Genomic DNA, 22313 nt, shown 5'->3' with positions numbered 1-22313 from the left:
CATGCAGCTCCTCCACAATTTAAATGCGGCTCCTGGAGACGAAACAGTTAAATAAAAACAAATCTCAACATCTTTTCATTTATTTTCCATTTTTTATTTCCTTCAGTTCTTGCTAATTATTTATTTTAAGAAGCCATTTAAGAACAAAGGAAGAATTTAAGTTGATGCACTGAATGAAGATCACTAATTCTGGTGCAGGTACATCTCAAAAGTATCATGTTCTCTGCCTTTCCCTCGGGGTAGAAAGCAAGGGCTCGCTAGTGAACCCCATGGGCCAACAGACCCCTTTGTTGTTCGCTATACTGTAATTGAAGAAATATCTGAGCCTCCGCTTCCCAAGCGTGAGTAAATAAATCATCTTTGTTTAAACTTCCCGTACAGCTCACACTCCACCACCGCTAATCCCACCTGTTCGTATTCCAGTTGCCACCCCAGCCCACCATGACTTTGGGGCCCGATTCACTCGGTGTTCGGTTACCCCGACAGAACATTATAGCAATAACCTTATTTTTTCTCTATAATATTTACTTTGAAATTAAACTACACTAGCAAACAACTGTATGATTTATAACAGTAACAGTGGTGCCTAACCCATCTGGCTCTGCGGGCCTGATGTGTGGCATAGACCAGTTGGCAGGCCCGATGTACCATGTGTGGCCACGTCATCTGGCCTGCAAAGCTCCCCACAGACCTAGAAATTTGGCAGCCAGGGAACAGCGGCAGTGTTAATTGCCACAGCTCCTGAAGCCATATCTTGGTCAGCACAGCTGTATCTTAGAGCTGTGCAGTCTGCAGGCTGTATCTTGGTCAACACTGATTTAGAAAATGTCCCTGATGATATACTTATAGCCTTTCATGCATTACACAAAGCAAAAACATGCACCTACCTGCCTCTCCTCCCAAAATGCTCTTCTGTACTGAAGACAGGTTTGTTTTTTAATGTGAAGCACTGACAGCTAGCTACAGGAAAGCTGCAAAGGAAGAAGGAAGCACAACTATAGGTAAAAGATTATCTTATGCTCACATTCTGCTTTATTTCATGGAAGTTGCATGGTCTTGTTAAAATAAATGACAGTAAGACAGGGGATCTTTCTTCTTCTTTCTCGCTATGCAACTCCTTGCTGTGCAATTGTGGATAAGGCACTTAGACTTTCTGTACCTCACTCTCCTGATGTAAAAACTGAGAATACTAGTTCATAAAACTGCACTGCATTATGTCTTCATTCTTGAGATTATGAACTCCTTGGGATAGGGGCTATCTTTTTATTTTATATTTGAGCAGTACCTAAGCACTATGGTCCCTGATATAGGACCAAGGTTCTCAGGAATTCTAATACAAGAACAAAAACAAGGGTCCTCCCCAACCTACTGAACCACAGGGCTAGCCAAAAGGACATAAACAAAGTGACGTGGCCACCTTTGCCTTCCCAGTTTAACACTACGTACAACTGGGTTCATACATATAACACTGCCACCAATCTGCCTCTTCACATCTCCTCCAAGACGCCAGTCACACAAATATGAACACTAATGTTTGCAAAGTTCCTTGACAGTCTCAGTGAAGCCACATCAAGTACAGTGTTATATTCAGCATACATCTAAAAAGATATAGGACAATGTACTTTTGTCATACTTGGCTTTTATATTTGAGTAATTCAAAGCAAGAGAGAGGTCGGTTCCTTTTAAGCAGGTAGCAGCAGCTTGTCACTTAATAAAAGCAACTGCAGTGAAAATGTCACTTACTGGAGGTCATATGCTCTTTGAAAGCTCTGGCGGTCGATTCAACATGATGTACATCAATCCAATAACCAGATAGCATATCACATTATTTTAAGGGATATGATCAGACCTTTTCAGGCAGCTGGATTTGCTGGTTCAGCAGTCCTATGACTAAAAATAGGGATGAAATACTTTTAGTGCCCACTTTTAAATTGCGAAGCCACAAGGAGGCTGAATCTTGATTAAGTGACAGGCGAGCAGTCGTACCTTGAATGACTAGTCTGATGTGTGATTTCCTATCATCTTGCTCAGTGAACCAGTAAGGTGAATGTAATCAAGAATAGTGTCTTGCATGGTGAGTTTACAGCAAAATAATTGTAGGAAATGACTACAAATTAAAGTTTCTTAAGCATGGACCCATTGTAGGTCACTGTAGCCAGTATATTACACACATGTATTTAAGAACAGGAACCTCAAACACTGTGAGAAAAAAGTAGAGTCTGCTTCTTTCAGATAAAATAAACCCATGAATCATAAGCCTCATGCTGGTTAACTTGGCAGTTGCACTTTTTGGACCCGATTCCGATTTCAGTTACACCAGCGTAGCCTGACTGACTCTTCACATAATGTCCCTATAAATCAGAACTGACCAACAAGAGCAAAACAAATTTGCAAGCTATATTCTCTCCTGGGGTAAACTGGCACAGATTAAAGCTGCAGAGAATTTGGCCCTACATTATACAAGAACATTCAGGCCTTTTAGTAAAGTGATCTAGTTCAGAGGGCTGGCTTCAAAGATATTTCAGGAAAACAGTACTGCATTCCATTTTAGCAGCTCTCTCTAATTACTACTGGAGTATTATAATTATAATCAAAAAACGTGATTTTTTTTTTTTTAGTGGAGTGAAAGACGTGAAAAAGCTTCTCTCTCTTCTCACAGCTTTTGGAGGTCAGCGGTTTTTTGCTTGCTTTTTGTTTTTTTTGTTTGTTTTTTTTAACTAAAAAACAAGTGTAGAAAAACAGCATTCTCCATTTTAGATCTATTTTCTTACAGAATAAAAATGTTATAAATGATTTGTCAAGGTCTGAGCTTGGACTGAATAATAACATCTACTGGACTCCTATTTTAGACGCTCACAATTTGTAGTGTATCTTCGGCGATGCTCTATTTTAAGAACCCCAGAAGACAGAAATTAGGCATTAGCAAAACAAAGTGTGCAATCAGGGAAGGAATAAATGAGCACTCTGGAAAGACGGGAACAGGTGAAAACCAGTGAGAGTCAGTGGTATGATGAATAGATCAGGTAGTGAGAATTTTTTAACCAGTTTGTTACCAAGCAATCTCCACAGTGTTGCTGTTAAGAAAAGCACATGTAATAATGCATTACTGACCTTAGGGGGGATTTGTCCAATTGTCAAATAGCCATTTGTTTAGCTATTTTAATCTTGCTTGCAAATTATTGTCATGAGTCACTGAATAAATAATGAAATCATACTGTTCATTATTTTCTAATCTAGCTTCTTAAAGAATCTTCTGAACAAATCTCAATTGTTGTGCCCTTTAATGTCTGCACAGAGAGTTTCAGAATCCTCATTCACACCCATCAGAGTTTACAGATGTGAGAATTTCTGTCAGCATCCATATCAGCTACCCTAAGACTGCACTGGGACTAGGCACCTGCTAACTGCGCTTCTGCATCTAAGCACAGATACAATGCAAAGAGGGTTAGATTAAAGAGTTCACCTAGAACCAGTTGATTTCATCAGGATCACTCAGATGTGTTTTTGTTTCCTTCCTTTTCTATTTTTAAGTATGTTTTTAGATCTCATGGAGACAAAGTTCAGCTCAAAAGCATGATCTGGGTGTAACAGATGCATTGACTCCAGACGACCTCAAACATGGTCTCAGAGAGATGAACAACATCTCATGGTTAATTCTATAAGACTCACTTCCTTTGCCCTGCTCACATCATCTTGGCGAAAGACTAAATCTGACAAGAGGTGCACTGCTGCAGCTTACCCTTCCCAACTCAAGGAGACCCATCACTGTTGCTACATAAACACTGGAAGTATTTCCCCTGGGATTTCAAATACAAGACAAGGCTCTGTTACTGGCCCATTTTCTCCTAGAAGGAGGGGGAGCCTTGAAGCTGCTCCATGTGTGGAAAAAGGTGGGCCACTGCTACTATTTATGCCCCTCTTGAGAGGGAAACCAGGGTCCCCCTCTACCGCCACTCCAAGTGGCCATTGTGCAGGGACAGAGCCATAGGGCTGAAGCAATTTTGTGGTATGCTTAGGCTCCAAATTGCTTTAAGCTGACCCTGAATGCAAAGACAACCACCATCTCTAAAACCAGCTCAGTATATATCTCAATGGAAGAACACCAACCAACCTGCTAACTGATTTAATAAAATGAGGATTTGTCAAAAACATTGCCGGTTTTTCAGATTTTTCCATAGGAGTATACAAATAGCTAGTCTGCCATAGAGATCTCTGGCATATCCATTTAAGTTAAAATGCCTGTTCCACTTCACACCGTTAGTGTATGCTGTGTCCCAGTCTGTTGAATCATATAATAGAGAGACACAATGGCTAACCCTTGAAGACTTTTCCTAATTAGTGTTCCATGACTAATGCAAAAATTAAGAGAGATAATTGTATTAGTTATACTTCTGGGGCAAAGCTTTCATGAATCAAGCCTGATGAAATGAATGCAATTCCCCAGTGCATGCCTGCATTACAGGCTTCAACAAAAAGGCAGGACAGAGAATGTGATGGAGCTTTTCCTTTTATCTTTTGTCCTCATTAATCTCTCCTTTCTAGATGTCAAGAGTTCGAGTTACCAAAAGTTCTCAAAATGCAAACAGGTTTCAGAAACTGATTACTTTTAGTTTATTCCAGATACTAGTTTCCCTGTAATCTTGTGCAGGACTGTATTCCCCAGGGCCTGCTTGTGAATCAATTTATCCACCCACGCAGTATACAATGGGGAACAAGGAGAACAGTTTTCATCAAGGCCACTACACCCCTGTCAGCTCCACTGGACAGAATTCTTGGCTGTACTTTCCCTTTCCTAAAGTGATGTGGTAAGGAAATAAAGTACACATCCCCCCTAAAATAAAAAGGTGATGGAGAGGCCAAAACATATCTCTGATTCCCAGTTTTGTCCTGGAATAGAATAACTATGCACTTCCCTTGCTCAAAGCAAAGGGCTGATCTCTGTCTGTTTGGGTTATAACGTTGGATTTCTCTTATACTATAAACTTTTCTTCTGCCTCAGTGTCACATTTCTTACTAATGGGAGACTGTGGTTGAACTTTGCAGTGAAGAACACGGCTCTTGAAAGACGATGATTGAGAGTTATATCTGTGTTACGCTGCTTATCAAGAGAGATTTTCTTTTTTTGTATGTGCATACATATTAAAAAAGGCAAAATAGGATTTTAAATACAATACTGATACGACTGTAGGGATAAAAACCTAACATTTCGGGCAAAAGTAACAATGAGTGTCCTTGTAAGTACTTCTATTCTGCTTGGAAAAATGTCCATCCCCTGAACTCTACTGCCCAGGGGCTGGTTCTGGCACCAAGCCAACTCTCCCTCTTGCCCCCAGGGTGTGACCTTTCTACCCCCAGGGGTGTAGCCCCATGCAAACAGCTGGCAGAACATGTGCCAACTAGCCAAGTAGCAAGCAAACAGGAACTCTTCTTTGACCTCCAATTCAGCCATCTTTTTCAGGATAAGGCAAAAGATGCCCCCACCTTGAGCCCATCAGCTGGGCCTCTAATTGGAGCTGCAGTGAGGTGTTGATCTCCTCATGACCCGTGGAGGAAAGTCCATCACTACTATTGCAAAGGGTACCAAAGGCAATAGGCAAAATCAGGCCATCTATGAAAGAATCATGGTGCAGATGGTGGCATGGGGGCATTAGGATTATATTCACATCTGGACCAAAATGAAGTCCCTAAAATCCCCCTTCATGAGGGGCAGGGATGCCAACCGGGTGCCTGGGGAATCAGGGGATCCCCTACCGTGATGAGCTGGAGATCCTGGAGAGTGATCACGCTGTTGCTCCTCACCACAGTGCAGTGTTCAACCTTGGGCCTGATATGCTCTGACGAGCAAGAGGGTGACAGCAATAAGACAACCTTCTCCCAGCTGCAGCTTCCTGCTGCCCTGCACAATTGTTCCAAGGACTTTGTCCTCTGAGATCATGCTCTTGATCCCCCTCGCTGAACCCAGGTCTCAGGAGACCCAGGAGGTGGGCCAGAGACATGATGGAAGCAGCTCAGATAAATCAGACAACAAGAACCTCACAAGTTAGTCAGGGTTTAGGTACAGGAAAGAGTGGCTGGTGTTGAGAGCTTTGGAAGGTGGTGGCTGGGAGCTTGGGGCTTTGGGGTGGGGGAGGTTCTTGGCTTGTGCTGTCTCTGGGCCCTAGTTTGGGGTGGGCACATTTGCACACTGGTCTGGGCTAGATAGGTGCTGGGGCTGCAGTTGATACTAACTGCCCCTCACCCTAGCAACTGTCCAGGAAGGCAAGGTCATCATGTGCACAATGCATGAGTGGTGTCAATCAGTGGCACACCTAGTCATTGGCCATGGGAATAATGCATGGGTCAATGCCTAGCGAGCCAGACTAAAGGTTAGTGCTTTCATTCAAGGACCACCCCTATCCCCACCCACCATCCCCTGGCCACAGTCCTATGTGGCCGAACACAGTGAGCCCTGTGGACTTTGTCCCTGGCTTGATCTAGTCTTGTTCCTCCACCAACACCCTCCCTAGCCCCAACTCCTAAACTGGTCCATGCCCTGTGTCCTGGCTGGCCAGCCTCCACTCTGCCAGGGGTGGCTGTGGGAAAATTTCAGTTAACCATTTGTAACTCCAGTTGTTCTGAAGCATACGGGTGTCTGGTGGATAGTGTGCAGGGATTGTTGGTGTGGAGGCAGGGCTGGATGGTCCCTGAGGCTGGTCAGGGATCTCCTCCACTCCCTGGGACTCAGGAGGGGCAGGGGGCCCTGGGCAGGATGGGTTGGGGGCTGGTGGGGAAATGTGTCCCACTGGCTGCTCTGGCTGTGGGTGGCTGGGGTGAAGAAAAGCCCCAATCTTTGGGTCTCCACTCCCCAGAACTTGGGAGGGTAGGCCCTGAGCATGCACCAGGATGGGCCAGGAGCTGGTGGGGAAATGTATCCCACTATCCACTCTAGGCAGCTAGTGGAGACAGAAAAGTCATGGCTGCAGTCCCCACTGCTTCACTGAGTGGCCCAAGGTGGGTGGGGAAGCCTGATCCACCCCCCTGCCCTGTTCCCCGCACTCCTAGTTCCCAAGCCCCAACTCCCAGACTGGTCTATGCCCTGCAACTTGGCCAGCCAGCCTCCACACTGCCAGGAGGACCTCTGGAAAAATTTCAATTCCAGTTCTAAAATTTACAAGGGTATCTGGCACATCAGTGTACAGGGCTTGCTGGAACAGGGCCAGGGCTGGGGGCTCTTTGGGGATAGCTGCTAGGGGATCTCCAGGGCTCAGGAGGAGTGCAGCACAAGCAAAGGAAAGCTACTGGCTGCAGTTAGCTGCCAGCCCCCTTCCTTTCCCTTCCAGCCCTGTGCCTGTCCAAAGAGCCTCTCTCCCTCCAACCCCCCACCATCCCAGAGTAAAAACACAACACGGCAAGAAGCAAGCAAAAGGTTTTGTTTACAGACCACCTCTGAGGTCCTGTATTCCTGGCCCTTCTCATGGCCTGAGGCAGTCCAAGGTTTGGATGCAGAGTATGCCGTCATCTTTCTAGGTGTCATCTTTCTGGCTGGCAGGGATGTGGTGCAGTTTCATACTATGCAGTGTCACCTTTCAGGGCAGCAGTCTGGCAAGTGGGTGACTCAGGGAGGCAGGGCAAAGCTGGTTTGTCTGGCTGGCCTTGATTGTAAGCAGTGATGATCTTTGGGCATGATATCTGCACTGGTTCCTGTTGCAGAGTACCATCAATGGCTTCTTTCACTGCCAGGTAGTCTTCTAGTGAAAAGAAGCTGTAGTTTAGCCATAGGAAGTTTTTAAGACTAGCCCACAGGTTCCATGGTATTGCCAACCATTCCAGAGAGCCGTCATAGCAAACAGATCACCCCATAGCTCTAGGTCACCCCCAGGCACAATGGCTTGCAGGGCAGAGTCTGCAGGGTTACTACTTGCAAGCCCAAAGGTGCATGCTCTGCATTGTCTGGACACTTTTACTAGAGAGATTTCACACAGGGTTACCAAGAACCTGAGACTTTGACAGGGGAGAAGAGTTATGAGGAAGGGGAGCTTTTCCTCAAGGAATTGGGAGGGGGGCAGGGGGGCAAAACAGCCTGAGAGTAGGTAGCCAAGAGGGCAAGTGAAGGTACCATGGTGGGGTTGCACTCTTGTTTTGCTGTTCCCATGGAAGTGCGTAGGCAGAGGAAGGTAAGGCCAAATTATCCCTCATACTTTCTTAAAACTTGTACTATTTCAAGGTCTGCTGTGGATGCACCATTGTCTGGGTACCTGTCAGCATTTGCGTAGGACTGAATGAATGGCTGAGTGCATGTGAAGCTGAGTCAGACCATTGAAAACCATCTCAAAGCCATTTCTTCTTTCTTCTTGTCTCAACCCCCAAGAATGCCTACGGTGAGAACAAAGGTGAGAATCTAGCAGTGTAGATGGTGCCACAAGGCCTCAAGTGGACACTCCAGCTCTGAGGATGTCCCACAATTGAAGATGCAGGAGGGAACATTGTGATCAGCTCCTTGTTGACATCTCAGACTTGTCTGCATGCCAATCAGAGACTGCAGAGAGCTGGCTTTCTGCCTGTGGGCTCAGGCAGGAAGAGAGGATCCATTCTGCAGGCTCTTTAGCAGCCCTCTGTGGCTAGGGAGAAGCAGGTTATAGTCTGGGTATCTGATGGTGTAGATGCGTGGACATCCTTCCTGGGCAATGCAGCCACTGCCACCAACAGGACAACTGCAGCTTTAGGGAAGCAACTACTGCCACAATCACAGCATAGAGAAGGTGGATTTTGCTGCAGAGGAGTACTTCTGTGCCCAGGCAGCAAGACCAGCTGATTCCACCCCCATTCTTCAACCACAGTCTCCAGGTAGCCTGAGCTACCATGCAGACTGGCCACCTGCCCTCTGGTTTCCCACTTTCATCCTTGGCCAGCAATTGGTCATTGATGGACTATAGCACAGGTGTGCCACTTGTATGCCTCCCCACATTACAGCCTCCATGACTCCTGTGAGGCTGCCACCCCCCAGGGTGACAGCATGGCAAGCAGGGAGTATGGGCCTGAGTGGCACATCCAAAAGGAGCAGCCCATCCCTTCCCAGGGAGCACAGGAAACTCTTTTGGTGTCCTGGATACCAGCTCCCCAACAGGGAGGGGAACACCACCAAAATATGGCTGGTAAGCTTTGATGTTGACTTAACTCAGCTACTCAGCAGGGCAGTCAAAATACCCAACATACAGATGCACCTCTCAAGCTCTGAGGAGCCCCCATGTCAGGCTGAGGTGACATGCAGCTAGTGTGTCACAACACTCAGAGGCATCAGGGAAAGCAGTATCCAGCCCACTGTCAATGCCATGGTTTAGTTTTGCAGTTTACACTGTGTTTCGCTGTTTGCACCACTGCTTTTTGCACTATAGTTTGTAGCTTGCACATGCATGGGTTTATTTGAAAATGAATAATGTTTTCACTTTTTGTGTGTTTGCACTGAAATGAGCTCTTTGTGCACTTCTTGCCCATCCTCCTCAACATCACTTCCCCCACATGCCCTCTCCAGCTTGAGGCTTCAAATGTGCCTCAGTTTTCCTATGCACACCCATGCCAAGCTTGTCTAGATTTTCCCTCTCCAGCCTGCATGTATAGCTAGGTAGGGTTGGAGGCAATTGCCACAAGGTTCCCATTGTGTGCCTCTGAATGTATCTCAGTGTCCCCACACATGCCCATGCCAAGCTCAGCAAACCTTCCCTTTCATGTTCCCTCTCCAGCCTGCATGTTTAACTCCCCTACACCACAGCCCCACCCCAGCAGTTAGAGACCTTCAGTCACTGCCAGGAAGACTTCCTTCCCAGCCCACAAATCCTGTACACACACCCCCTCATCCTCCATAACTAGGGCAAGGGACAGTTGTTATGAGAGTTTGAACTACAAAGCACAATGCCAGCAATTTGCAGGTATTCCATTATGTACCATCCCCCCCGAGCCCAGGACAGGAAGGCACCAGTGAGCACAATGGCCCACTGCCAGCCAGCATCCCCTACCATTCAAGTCCTGTGCCCCCTGCCTCTGCCAGATCAGGCCAACCCCCCAAATCCTGTGGAGGATGGTACTTTGGTCCTCCCTCCTCCAGATTCCTTACAAACTTGCCTACCTGAACTCCCCACAAGTCATCAAAAAACAGGGAACATCAGGCCTTTGTACATGCCACAAAATTGGCCTTTAAAGCAGTTTAACTGCCCTTCTGTGCTTTAATGGTGTTGCTGTTTGCACGATTATCAGTGTATTCCACTTTAACAACATTGCTGTTTGCATGCTCAGCAGCATAGTCTACTTTAAATGACTTTGGTACTTAGCAAGGTAAAACACCTCCTGCTGTAAGCCGAGGTGCTCAGGGCTTGGCAGGCCCCGCACAGCTCAGGGGCTGTAGGACCCAGCAGCAGCCAATGCAGGCAAGCCCCACAAAAAAACACCAAACCCACCCCCCCACCTGAACCTGAGTTGTTCGCCTGAGCCTGCCCGCCTGAGCTGTACAGGGGCCTGGTGCTTCCCTCCACAGCTCTGAGGGGGTGGGGAGAAGGAAGAGAGGACGGTGCCCCCCAGGACTGCCCAGGCCAGATGCCAGTGCCTGGGGGGGTCCCCACACAGCTCAGAGACTGCTTGGCCCACTGGCATCTTGCTCCCCTCACCACCAAAGAGCAGGTAAGGATCAGGCCCCCACCCTTGTGAACTTGCCATGGGGGTTTGTTTCAATTTAATTCTCCCTAAATTTAAGCAGTGTTTTTAAAAAAAACTCACTGTTTCAGTTTAGGGAGAACTAAACTGAATTTAACTCCTGTGGCATGTACAAGCAGCCATCAAGTCCAACTGCTGGAATGAAAGGCATTTATTAAAAGCAAGAATTTCAATGCTCAGTTTAGGTGGCTCTCTGACTGAACCAGCCCCTCCTATAAAGCAGCAAGTTTTTGCCACAATACTGGTTAGCTGAGGCCTCTCTGATAAGAGTGGCCTCATGATATGCCTGCCCTTTGCTCCCCTTTCACCAGGGCCACCACGTGTACTTCATTCAGGAAGCTGCCCAGAGAAGCCTACACCCAGTGCCCTGGTGTCCAGGAAGTCTTCCCCATTTGACTCGCACACATTAAACAGGATGCAAACTGCAGCCATGAAGGCAGGAACATTTTACAGCCAAATTTCAAGGCAGACTCCCAGGGACCTCCACCATGCTTTAAATTGCCTAAAGGAACACCTGATGACCATTTAGTGGCTGCTGAGTCAGTAGTTAAAGTTCACCTTCCAGGGGACCATGGCTAGTGTACAGTTTCATCAGCCAAGGAAGGAGCAGGCAGACTAGATCCCCAATGATTCCTGGTTCACTTCCCCAGCTTCCCGATCTTTCCCCCAGCTCTCTGATCACTTTTCTTAGCTCTTCCCTGGGGACATGGGCCCCCAGATGATGCAGGATGGCAGCAGGCTGCCACTGCCAGCTAGGGATGGCAGCAGCTCTGGACTATTTCCCCAGCTATCAGCAGCAGCCTGCTGAACCCCATGCAGATCCAGGGGCAGCGTCCCCCTGGAAGAGCTGGGGGAATGATCAGAAAGCTGGAGAATCGAACTTGAAGTTCGGGCTGACTGCTGGAGCCACCCCAGCTCCCAGGCATCACGCTGCACCCTGCTGCACCCACATGGTAGTGCAGCTACTGTGCCGGTGTCAGGCAGGGGCACCAATCCCCACTACCTCGCGCTGCTCAGAGTGACTCTACCATGAACCCTCAGAGGCCCCAATCACCACTTCCAGAGCCAGTGAGTGTGGGGCTTTTTTTTAAAAAAAAGAAAAACTCCACACTCACCAGCTGCAGAGCATGCAGATGACAGCATGCTGCCATCTGGGGCCAGTGCCAGCACCTGAGGCTGCCCAGCGCAGCCCACATCTAGCACCAGGAAGAACCCAGTGCTGGCACTGGCCCCAGCTGGCAGAGGCAGCCTGATGTCATTCTGCATACAAATCCGGGGGCCCACACCCCCTGGGAGGATGGTGGGGCTGTGCTAGACTTCTCCTGGGGGAGCAGACCCCTAGATCTGCATGTGAGATGACAGCAGGCTGCCACTGCCAGCAAGTGATACGCATTTGCTTTGAACAGTTTGAAGCGCAGTTTCACAAAAAACCCTGCACCTGTCTCCTTGAAACTTGGCAGGCTTCATGCCCTCAACAGGGGCTACCATCCCTGTAGTTTTCACCCGGCTCTGCCTTTACACTCACACATCGCGAGTTTTGTTTTAACGGTTTCAGGTGCAGTTTTCCGGAAACCACAGCACCCATCTCCTTCAAGCTTGACAGACTTCATGACCTCAGAAGGGGCTAGCATCCCTGCAAGGTTCATCTGAATCAGGTTATAGGCAGTTTTGATTCCCCATTATAGCCTATGGCCAAAACAGTGAAACACACTTGAAATTCCAAAACGGTTTCGGCCAAAACGGAATGGGACAGTGATTCAAAACACTGAAATGAATCACTGTCCCTCTGAAATGCTGAATCTGAAACCAAAATGAAATGCAGGCACTTCGCACATCCCCTCACACTGTCCCTCTGAAACAAAATAAAACAGACATTATGTACAGCCCTACAAAACACTCTCTCCCCAAAATGCCGAATCCGAAACCAAAACAAAATGCAGGCATTTCGCACACCCCTACGAGAGAACGTACTATTTCATGCTATGCATAGCTAACTTATGTAATTCATTTCCAGAGTAGGTGGTAGATGCAGATAACATTGCCAGGTTCAAATAGGGAGTAGACTAATTCATGGGTGATAGCTCTATTAATGGCTATTGAACAGAATGGCTGGAGATGCTTCCCCTGTGATCTCTAAACCAGTAATCGTGGATGCCAGATACTGAGCAGGGGATAATTCACTCTAGAGCTACCCAGTTCAGTATTCGCCCTCTGTAGCATCCATTTCCACTACTGTCAGAGGCAGAATACTGGGCTAGATGGACCAGTGTGCTGACCCATTATGGCACCTCTTAAGTTAGTTTCAGTAAAGTTTAGGTAATTTAAGATGGAAGCCTCATTTCTTCAAAGCAATGCCAATTGAAAACAATAATAACCAAGGCCAAACCCTTGGAAAACAATGTATACAGTTTAAAAAACAAAGTTAAATTTATCAGCTGTCAAACTTTGTCTCTACAGTTATCTTATACAATCTGCAGTAGCAGACCAGCAATAACAAGAGAAAGAAAAATGGATTCCCACTGACTTTAATACAAGAAATGTATACACACAGTACATAATGAGTCTGGGAGGGACTTGAATAGTCAATTTGCTGCAAGGTATTTTAGGAAGATGGCTCTTCAGTTGGAACACTGAACAATTATCCCGTTTAGGAATGATTGGGAATTTGTGGAAAAAAAAAAAAAAAAGATTTTTTTGTGTGTTTTCAATACTTAATGAATGTCAATTTCATATAATTTTCAATTCCCCAATTGATCACTAGTGCACTTTCTTTTACTGTTCTTTCCAACAATGGCAGGATCTATTACAGCTGTTTGGCATAGGTGCCCTTGGGATAGGTTAAGGGTTGGTGCAGAAACCCAGCCCATAGGCCCTGCCTGCATCTACACAAGAGCAGTCTACTGCTGCGTTGGCTGTGATGATTCATTCTGGGCTGCCCAATTTTCAGAGAACGTGGAATTAAACACTGTATATTAAGACACTACCTGAGATACACAATCACAAATGAATGGGCTTGTAAGCCTTCCTACATTTAAAAAACCAAAAACATTAGCTAAAGATCATTACCAGCTCTTCGGTGAAACTGATCAGAAAGCAGATCATCTTGATCAGTGGGAGCAGAGAAGCTGGACTGGAAGCATTTTGAACATCCAAAACTGCCACTTGGAAACACAGCAGGAATCCTCACACTGAACAAGACTACTGGTCTATCAACTTTGAATCTTATCTCCAGTAAATGTTGCTGAAAAGGAAAAAATGGCAATATAAACCCTCCATAATTCACCTACATCTGCAATTTTGTAGAATGTGATAGATTTCTTCCTGACCTCAATTTCATAACAATTTCTGTAATAAAATGGGCTGGTTGGCAGGGTGTCATTTTTGCCCAGCTAGTGGAATTGCAGATGCTAGTCATGTTCATGTTACCAGTCCCTTCTTTGAATCTTACCTGCCTTAATAACATTTGCCTCAATAATACCATATCTGAGTTTGAACTTAATTGTGTTGCCTTCTATGGTCCTGATTCAGGAAAGCACTAAAACATCGTAGAGCCATTCCTTAAGCAAGGATAAGCCTTGGTTGGGGATGAGCTATGCCTAGCCTCTACTATCAATTTCCCATGCTTCTAGGCTTTGTTGGTTGCTGCATGGGGCTGGGAAGGAATTTTTCCCCTCCAGTTGCTATACATGGAAGAGGATTTTTTTTTTCAGCATCCTCAGAAGCACTGGATGTTATCTGCAGCCTAGGCTGGAGATCTTGGCTATGGGATGGTCCTGCTGGGACAAAAACCCAGAGTTCCTGGCTAGCCAGTCTTCCCCTCTGCTCAGGATCAAATTGACTGATACATTTAAGGTCAGGAAAGAATTCTGTTCCAGGATCAGATTGGTACAGTCCCAGAGGGTGAGAGGGGATGCAGATGGGGTTGTCTTCTGCTGTAACAGAGAGCCTCACCCTCTTCCCTGAGCCTAACCCTTGCAGCAGCATGATGTTGGTCACAATTGCTCCCCTGGTTTGGCAGGTTGAGGTGCTATGCTTTGTGGTTTTGTAACAAAGTAGACTGTGTAGTTTTATTAATAGGATGAAGAAGAATATTCTTGGGATGGTTTGCATAGGGATAGTCCTGCCTCAGGCAGAGGGTTGAACTAGATGACCACCAGAGATTCCTTTCAGCCCTACTTTGCTATGATTGCATGATCCTATGATCCCTGTTCCAGACAACACTTAACCATATGTTTAATACTAAACCTGAATAAAGCTTTCTGAAATCAGAACTTAAATCAATAGACAATAAATAATACGATTAATTAATAAAACAATGCATAATATTCTTCTATCACCCTGGAACGAAGAACCATTATCGATAGGTTACCTAAACTGGGTGCAAATGAAGGTGCTGCAAAGTGGAGCATTTTAATTGACTTCTATCTGCTCCAACAGTTGGGCTGAAGCAGCTCAGCCTTGTCCCTGGTGCTGTCTCAGGATGGGAAAGGGAAGAAGGCAAGGGAGGGAGGACTATTTATGGGTCTGCCCAGGTACATTGAGTGGGGGTGGACTACAGTGCCCTCCAAAGGTGAGGGGCTCCAAATCAACCTACTCCACCACTCCAGCACAGTACCAGGGCTAAGCAGGTGGGGGAGGGGGAGCTAGGGGAAGAGACTAACAACCCACAACCTGTCTCACTGGATCAGCTCCAAATTGGAGTTCAATCTCCCACCCTCCCAGCCCACAGCTAATGTCTGTTCAGTCAGGAGGGTCAGTCTAACACGTGGCACTTTTTGTGAAGCACTATGAGTTGGACCAGGGAGCTGCACTTTTGTCTGCACCTTAAGTCTCACACATCATAATGGCTGGGCTATTTTGCAGTGAGTCAAGTCTCTCCCTCTCCCACTTCTCAAAATGTTTTGGCTTAATCTTGATGTGAAAGAGGAAAAACTTTTGAAATCTCCAGGATTTTTATGGGAAGCGACAGCCATTTCCTTTAGTACAGTGGTTTTCAACCTTTTTCATTTGTGGACCCCTAAAAAATTTTGAATAGAAGTGCAGACACCTTTACATTTTAAGTGTGGGTATTCACTTACTTTTGATTCATCACAGTCATCTTTTGCAGATCCCTTAGACATAGTCTGCAGACCCCCGGGGGTCCAGGGACCACAAGCTGAAAACCACTACACTATATACTGCTACTTTCTTCAAACCACAAATAATAATACTGATGGGCTTCAGGCCAGTCTTGCAGTGGGCATAAATTACTATTGCTCCAATGACTTCAACAGAGTTGCACTGGCTGACACCAACTGAAAGTCTGACCCTAGGAGGTTATTCACAATATATACATGCCAAAAAAAAAAAAAGAGGCTAACCAGGAAGGACTCTCTTTTATTGAAGGCAACAAGCACGCTGTCCTGTGAGAAGCAGATCTAGATCTAGACATATGTACAGGAACAGGTCCAACAGTGTTACATTGGCAGGCCTCCAGCTGTCTACTTTATGCTGTAACAAATTATGCTCTACTGACCAATTCTAACTGCAATTTGGGGGTTCTTAGGTTACAGCCATATGGTGGCCTTAAAGGGACTCACCATTAAAGCAAGCAGCATAATTACATGAAAATCTACAGTATTCCATTCCAGTATGCTGATTTACTAGCTTGCTCATAACAACTGTTCATGAAACTTAATAAGTAACATCTTTTTCTTTGCGATCTGAGATTTAGGCCAGAGCTTCAACCTAGTTCGACTTTTATTTAAGTTATTCTGATGGGCACCACCTGTGGGTCTACCCCTCTGCATTTAATACTAAACAAATTCAAGTCTAAAGGCCAAATTGTCAACTGATACTTATCTGGTATGTACACACAGAGCAGCTTTATACAGCTGTATAACAGCTGTAAATCTGGCCCTAATTTTAAAAAACTTTAATAGTTCACCAGGAGTAAAGAATGATACCATTAGTGAGGATATTGATTATAAAGTTACATACTTGACTATTTTGGGTTACAAAGTTGTCTACAAAGACACCTAGACTGTCTCTAATTTTTTTTTTTTTTAGCATGTATGTTGAGAGGCAGTTTGTCAAAACATTTTCCTTGTACAATAGCCAGCAGGGTGAAAGAAAATAATGGCAAAAGGCTGTTTCATTTGTTTGTTTACATCTACAGCTCAGTTTCAGAACTCACCCTCCTATTTCTTTTGGGATTTCTTCAAAGCTTAGAGTCTGTGGAAGAGACCCAAAAGATGCACATTTTGTTGTTGTCATCCACTCAATATTCAGCTGGCTAGAGACAACTTTGCTGGCATACTTTCAGCAAAGAAGTTCTGTTATATTTTTATAGCCAAAACTGTCAACTTTGCAGCCTAATGTTAGGCACCAGAATCTATATTTATGCATTCATATAAATGGCCCGTTCTTCTCTGCCACTGAGGGCTTGAAAGTTTTCACTGAAACTGAGACCAAACACCTCAGAAAATCAGGTCATTTTAGGTGCCTAAATATGCAGACATCTATTAAAAAAAAAAAAACACCCCAAAAAACTTTCATTCTTATGCATTTTTATGTGTTAGAATAATAAAGCTTGACATGATTTGTCCTAGGGAAAAAAAAAAGACACTCTGAATCCATCTTGGGAGGATCTTAATTCCTTCTGTAAGTCTCTCACAAAAGCAATAAAATCCTAATTAAATGTATCATTGATCCCTTTCATCTAGATTGAATAAAATCTGACTAGTGAATTGACTAATAATGCATTGAAAAGACCCTAGTGTTTTGACTCACTTTCTTCTCATTTAAGCATTGTGTAAATCTCACCCATTGTCTCTGCAGTGATTGTCTAGAGCTGGTGCATAGCTGAACAAATTGCCTTCATTTGATTTGTACAATAACATGTTAATTGCAGTACTGGGATCTTCTTATGGCATATTGATTACTAAATGACCTTCTGTAGTTCCCATTTCCCATACTCTCAAAACATCCATGTAAAATCTTTAAGGGTGAACTGAAATGCTTGTAAAAAAAAGCTTCAACTATTATCAGCAACAGGACTGTGAGCCTAGTTGTTAGAGCTGGCAGTAACGTTGAGCTGTGCCTGTTGCTGACTCGAACTGCTTTGGAAGCCTCCACACGCAGTGAGCCCCTCCTCACACTTCTTTTTAAATTAGTCCTTCCAGTATATTTTGAAACTATTGAGTTGCATTTAAATCTTTATAATAAACTTCATTCTATAAATATGTCACAGGAATACTTAATAGCACAGTAACACTGGGTGCATTTACACATGCAAATATTCTGGGGTGGATTTACTCTACAGCAAAACCCACCCCAGGAAGGTATCTACATGTGCAGGGAAGTGGGAGCAGATTTGCTGCTCCTGGCAGCAGTCTGCTCATGTCCCTGCTGGCCTTTCACCATGCAACAGCCAGAAGGAGCTCTAGGCTCCCCATGGGTGTTAGCCCAGGGGCTGGCAGGGAGCACAGAACCAGGAGACAGCCGTCTCCCACCAGGGGCTGGGATATTGCTCCCTGCACCAGGAGCTGCCTGCTGCTGGGATTGGCTCCACCACCAGAGCCTGGGTGGGGACAATGTCCCTCTGCCCCAGCAGCAGGGAACTCACAGCCCCCACTCCATGACTGCAATCCCCAAATGAAGGCTCAGGGATTCTCATCTCCCAGCCTCAGCTCTGCGACCTTGGAGCAGGGGTTGGGAGAATCTTATCTCCCAGCCTTAGCTCCGTGACTACACCCCAGAGCTAAGGCTGGGAGGGTCTGGGATCTGTTCCCAGTCAGCTGTTTACATGTGCCATACCAGGCAGTAAGTAATCAGGAGTAAATTTATTACTTGGATTTACAGGTAGCAAATTTACTCACAATTAGAGCAAATTACTGTGCAGTAGGCATCTGCACTTGGTGGTGCTTACTGCAAAGGAATTTGCTCTAATCTCAAGCAAAGCATCCCAAATACACACACCAACTGACTAGGATTATATAGAGGTTTGATTTATCTGCTGTCCTCAGTGAGACATCAAGACAGTGGCAAGGGGAATGGCAGCCAATAGAAGAATTATGCTGTGAACTTAAGATATGTAACACTATTTAGCCACAGAACCCACAGCACTGTGGAAAAGCAATGTCACACCCAATTTGCAAGTGTGGAACAGAAGCAGAAAGAGGTTAAGCAACAGGCAAGCCAAAGCAACAGCCTAGCACAAGCTACCTATCTCCTCCTCCAATACTGTATGCTGGGCCATATGGTCTCCAGAATCCTGATCGTCTCTTGTGTTTTGAGCTGATGGTAAGAGTTAGACAGTTAGATGGTAAGCTGTGTATCGTGCACAATAGGAATTTTCATTAGCACATGTGAAAAGGAAAACTTTAATCAAGAATGTAAACTGTATATTCTGGGGTGCCATCTACTGGATTTTAGCTATTACCTATTTACAGATATTATTTTAAATTACTAATTATATTACTATAGCACCCAGGAACTCCTGGCAAGAGCCAGACATCCATTTTGATAGGCATTTTACAACCACTCAGCAAAAAAATAATCTTAAAATTACTTACAAATATAAAACATTCCCATAAAAGTCCATCCTTCCTAATGTATTTTCTTGCCCAGACCCAAAATCAGAGTTCTGTTTTTCCCTTGCAAGAATAATTTATTAAATACTTAATAACCAAGACAAGGAATATGTGTCACACTGTTTAGGTGTTAATATCTTAACTTGTGGAAAGGCAATTGTAGAATTCAAACTCAGGTCTTACAAGTAAAATGCCTGCTGTTTCATTGTAAGGTACACTGTTCTTGCAGGAACTTATTTTTGCTTAGATATTTATGGTATGAACATTGAAATTCAAAATCTCTCATGCATTGGTAATTGCATACAGGACAGGAAATATTAGACTGCAAAAGCAGCCAAGTAGTACAGACTGATCAGTGCTCCTATGCCACTACAGGGGTGCAGGTTGTAGCCATGTTGGTCTAAGGATATAGGCAGACAAGGTTCTTTGGGTGAATCTGACATCTTTTATTAGACCAACTTAAATAGCTGGAAAAAAAATTTTAAAGCAGGCTTTTGGTTCAAAAACCCTATGCAGCTACTAATTCCAATATAGTTTCACCACACTGAAGCACAAAATAAGCAGATAAATTCATGGCTGATAGGACAATATAAAATATAGCTAAGGGATGCATCGTCTTCAGGGAACAAAATTCTGCAGTTTTAGAAGCTCTGTGTTGCCTCACAGGGTGATATCAAGCTTGCATAGAAGCAACTAAAGGAAGAATTTGGCCCATGATACTATCACTGCATTGACTAGTACCAGACTTTTCCTTTTTTTGTTATAGTGTCTTCCAAATTAGGAGAGTTTTATTAAGTTGTAATTTAATTGGCGGTCTCAGTCATGAGAAGCCCAAGATCAGGGTTGAAATGCATTGGCAGAGCATTATGGGATAAACTTTTATAAGGACTCACCAAAGCCAAAACTTTTCCTTCTAGTCATAAAATTCAGGTTTATGAGTAAGAGAGAATCAACTCTCATAAATACGTGGAGGCTTATTTCTAATGAGCTGGACTGAGATTTTGCCACACAGCACGAACAAAAAATCATAGAAACTGAGAAAAGAAAAAAAAGTCTTATTTCTATTCCCTTGGGATCGGGTGTATGAAAACAGGAGTTATGGGAGTATGAGAAGCCTGCCCCTCCTATACTGATAAATGGGAAGACGCCTCACTAGATAGGAAAAGAATGTGGAACAGTCTCTGAATAGAAAAGGGAATCATAACTTGGAAACATTTGAGAACCACTGATCTAAACCATCCTCTGCCAGTGCAAGATTCCCAAGAAATCCATCTAGCATAGTTTATATGTTGTGTTGATGTCTCCATCTTTTCACTGGGAAAGCTATTTGATTTTGTAATTCTATTAGGAAAAATTTCCCCGAGTGGCCCAAATCTGGCATCTAACCAAAGCCCAATGAAGTCAGTCTTCCCATTGGCTTCAGTGGTTTAAGATTAGACCCTCTGTTACCTCATATCTCTCTCGGCTTCGGGAAACTTGAATAGGTCAAGCTGAGCTCCAAATTGGGTCTATTAAATGCAACTTTCCCCTAACTGAATTTCTTTCCATTTCCTTTAGTCATATTCCTTGAACCTCCTTAGAGAGTTGCCTGTACTTTTGGGGAGGTTTTCATGACCAGATGTCACATAGCCATTTGGAAAACAGGGAGTGCTGAGACTCCAATAGTCAATGTGTGCATGTTCCTTTATTTATGGGAAATACTAATAAATGCTCCATTCTACAGTTTTCCATTACACCAGAAACTCAAAATGGTCGCAACCTCAGGACAGATGTATGAAAGAGTTGAAGATTATATTTCCCACCCCACAACACTTTCTCCATTTTTAAAAGCTATCATTTATTTCCCAGAAAAAAAATGTGACATGGAAAGCCACATTAAAAAGTGAAAACAAAAAGCCCCACTTTATTTTCTCTTAGTAAAATATATATTCTTGGTCTGGAAAATGTAGGTACTTTAAGATACTGCAACAATAAGAATTAGACATATATCACTTCTCCTGTTGTAATTGTTAATGTGGCATAACTTGCACCCATTGTTTGAGACACAATACGACTCTCTGGTATTGTTAGTGTTCATTTGGTTCTGATGAGTAGTTGTTAGTAGTGAGAAAGTTCCTGGCTGGTTTTCAAAGCTGATTGCACAGACAATTTCACTAAAAATTAACTTGTATCTATTGGTGCTGTCCTGCTACTTGTTAGGCTCCTAGCATTTTTACACAGCAATAGAGGTTTTCAGACAGGTTAAGATACCTGAACTATGAGTAATATTAATAGATACCCATATAATAGTTTAATTTTTTCCTCATTAATTCAGTGCATACAGATTTATGGAGACTAGGGAAAGGGAGGGAGGCAGGCAGGGAGAGAGAGTGCGAGTGCGAGTCCTCTACTCCTGCCTATCATTAGAAAGGGCTCCACTTAACTGAATGAAAGTTCTGACACTCACTTACTTTCCTAGCAAGTATTTGGTAACTACTTGCCTACCCATGTAGCCTAGTGGATATGGTGCCTTATTTCCATTGTCTCCAGCTGCCCCAACTTCTATGGAAAATCTTGGGAGTGATCAGAAAACCTGTTTCAGCAATCTACTTCATGCTCATCCCTGTGCTCACCTTCTTCCAGTGCCTGTGAGGAAAAGCACCACATAGAAAAACAGTCATGGAATATGTCTACATGATCATTAATGTGCCATAGTTATGGTGCATTAAGCTTAGTACTTAGATAACCAAGTTTTAAATCAACGTGCAGTGACTTGCACTACTGCACAGTAGTGCTAGTAGATAGGACTTTTGGACGCTAACTCTTCAATACCCTAATATTACCGTGCAGTAGTCTATTAGCATGGATTTTGGCTGGCGCACTACCAAGCAGTGTTATTAGGCTACTGCACAGTTAGCATCTTGAATTGATGCACCAGTGAAGACCTAGGGAGGATTTCATAGACATCAGAGCTGGAAGGGACCTCGGGAGATCATCAAGTCCAGCCCCCTGCCCAAAGGGCAGGAAGTCAGCTGGGGTCATAGGATCCCAGCAAGATAAGCAACCAAATTACTCTTGAAG

This window comes from Crocodylus porosus, unplaced genomic scaffold (genome assembly GCF_001723895.1).
Source record: "Crocodylus porosus isolate Cpor-Errol unplaced genomic scaffold, CroPor_comp1, whole genome shotgun sequence".
Lineage (NCBI taxonomy): Eukaryota > Metazoa > Chordata > Crocodylia > Crocodylidae > Crocodylus > Crocodylus porosus.
Note: the sequence above shows the minus strand (reverse complement) of the source record.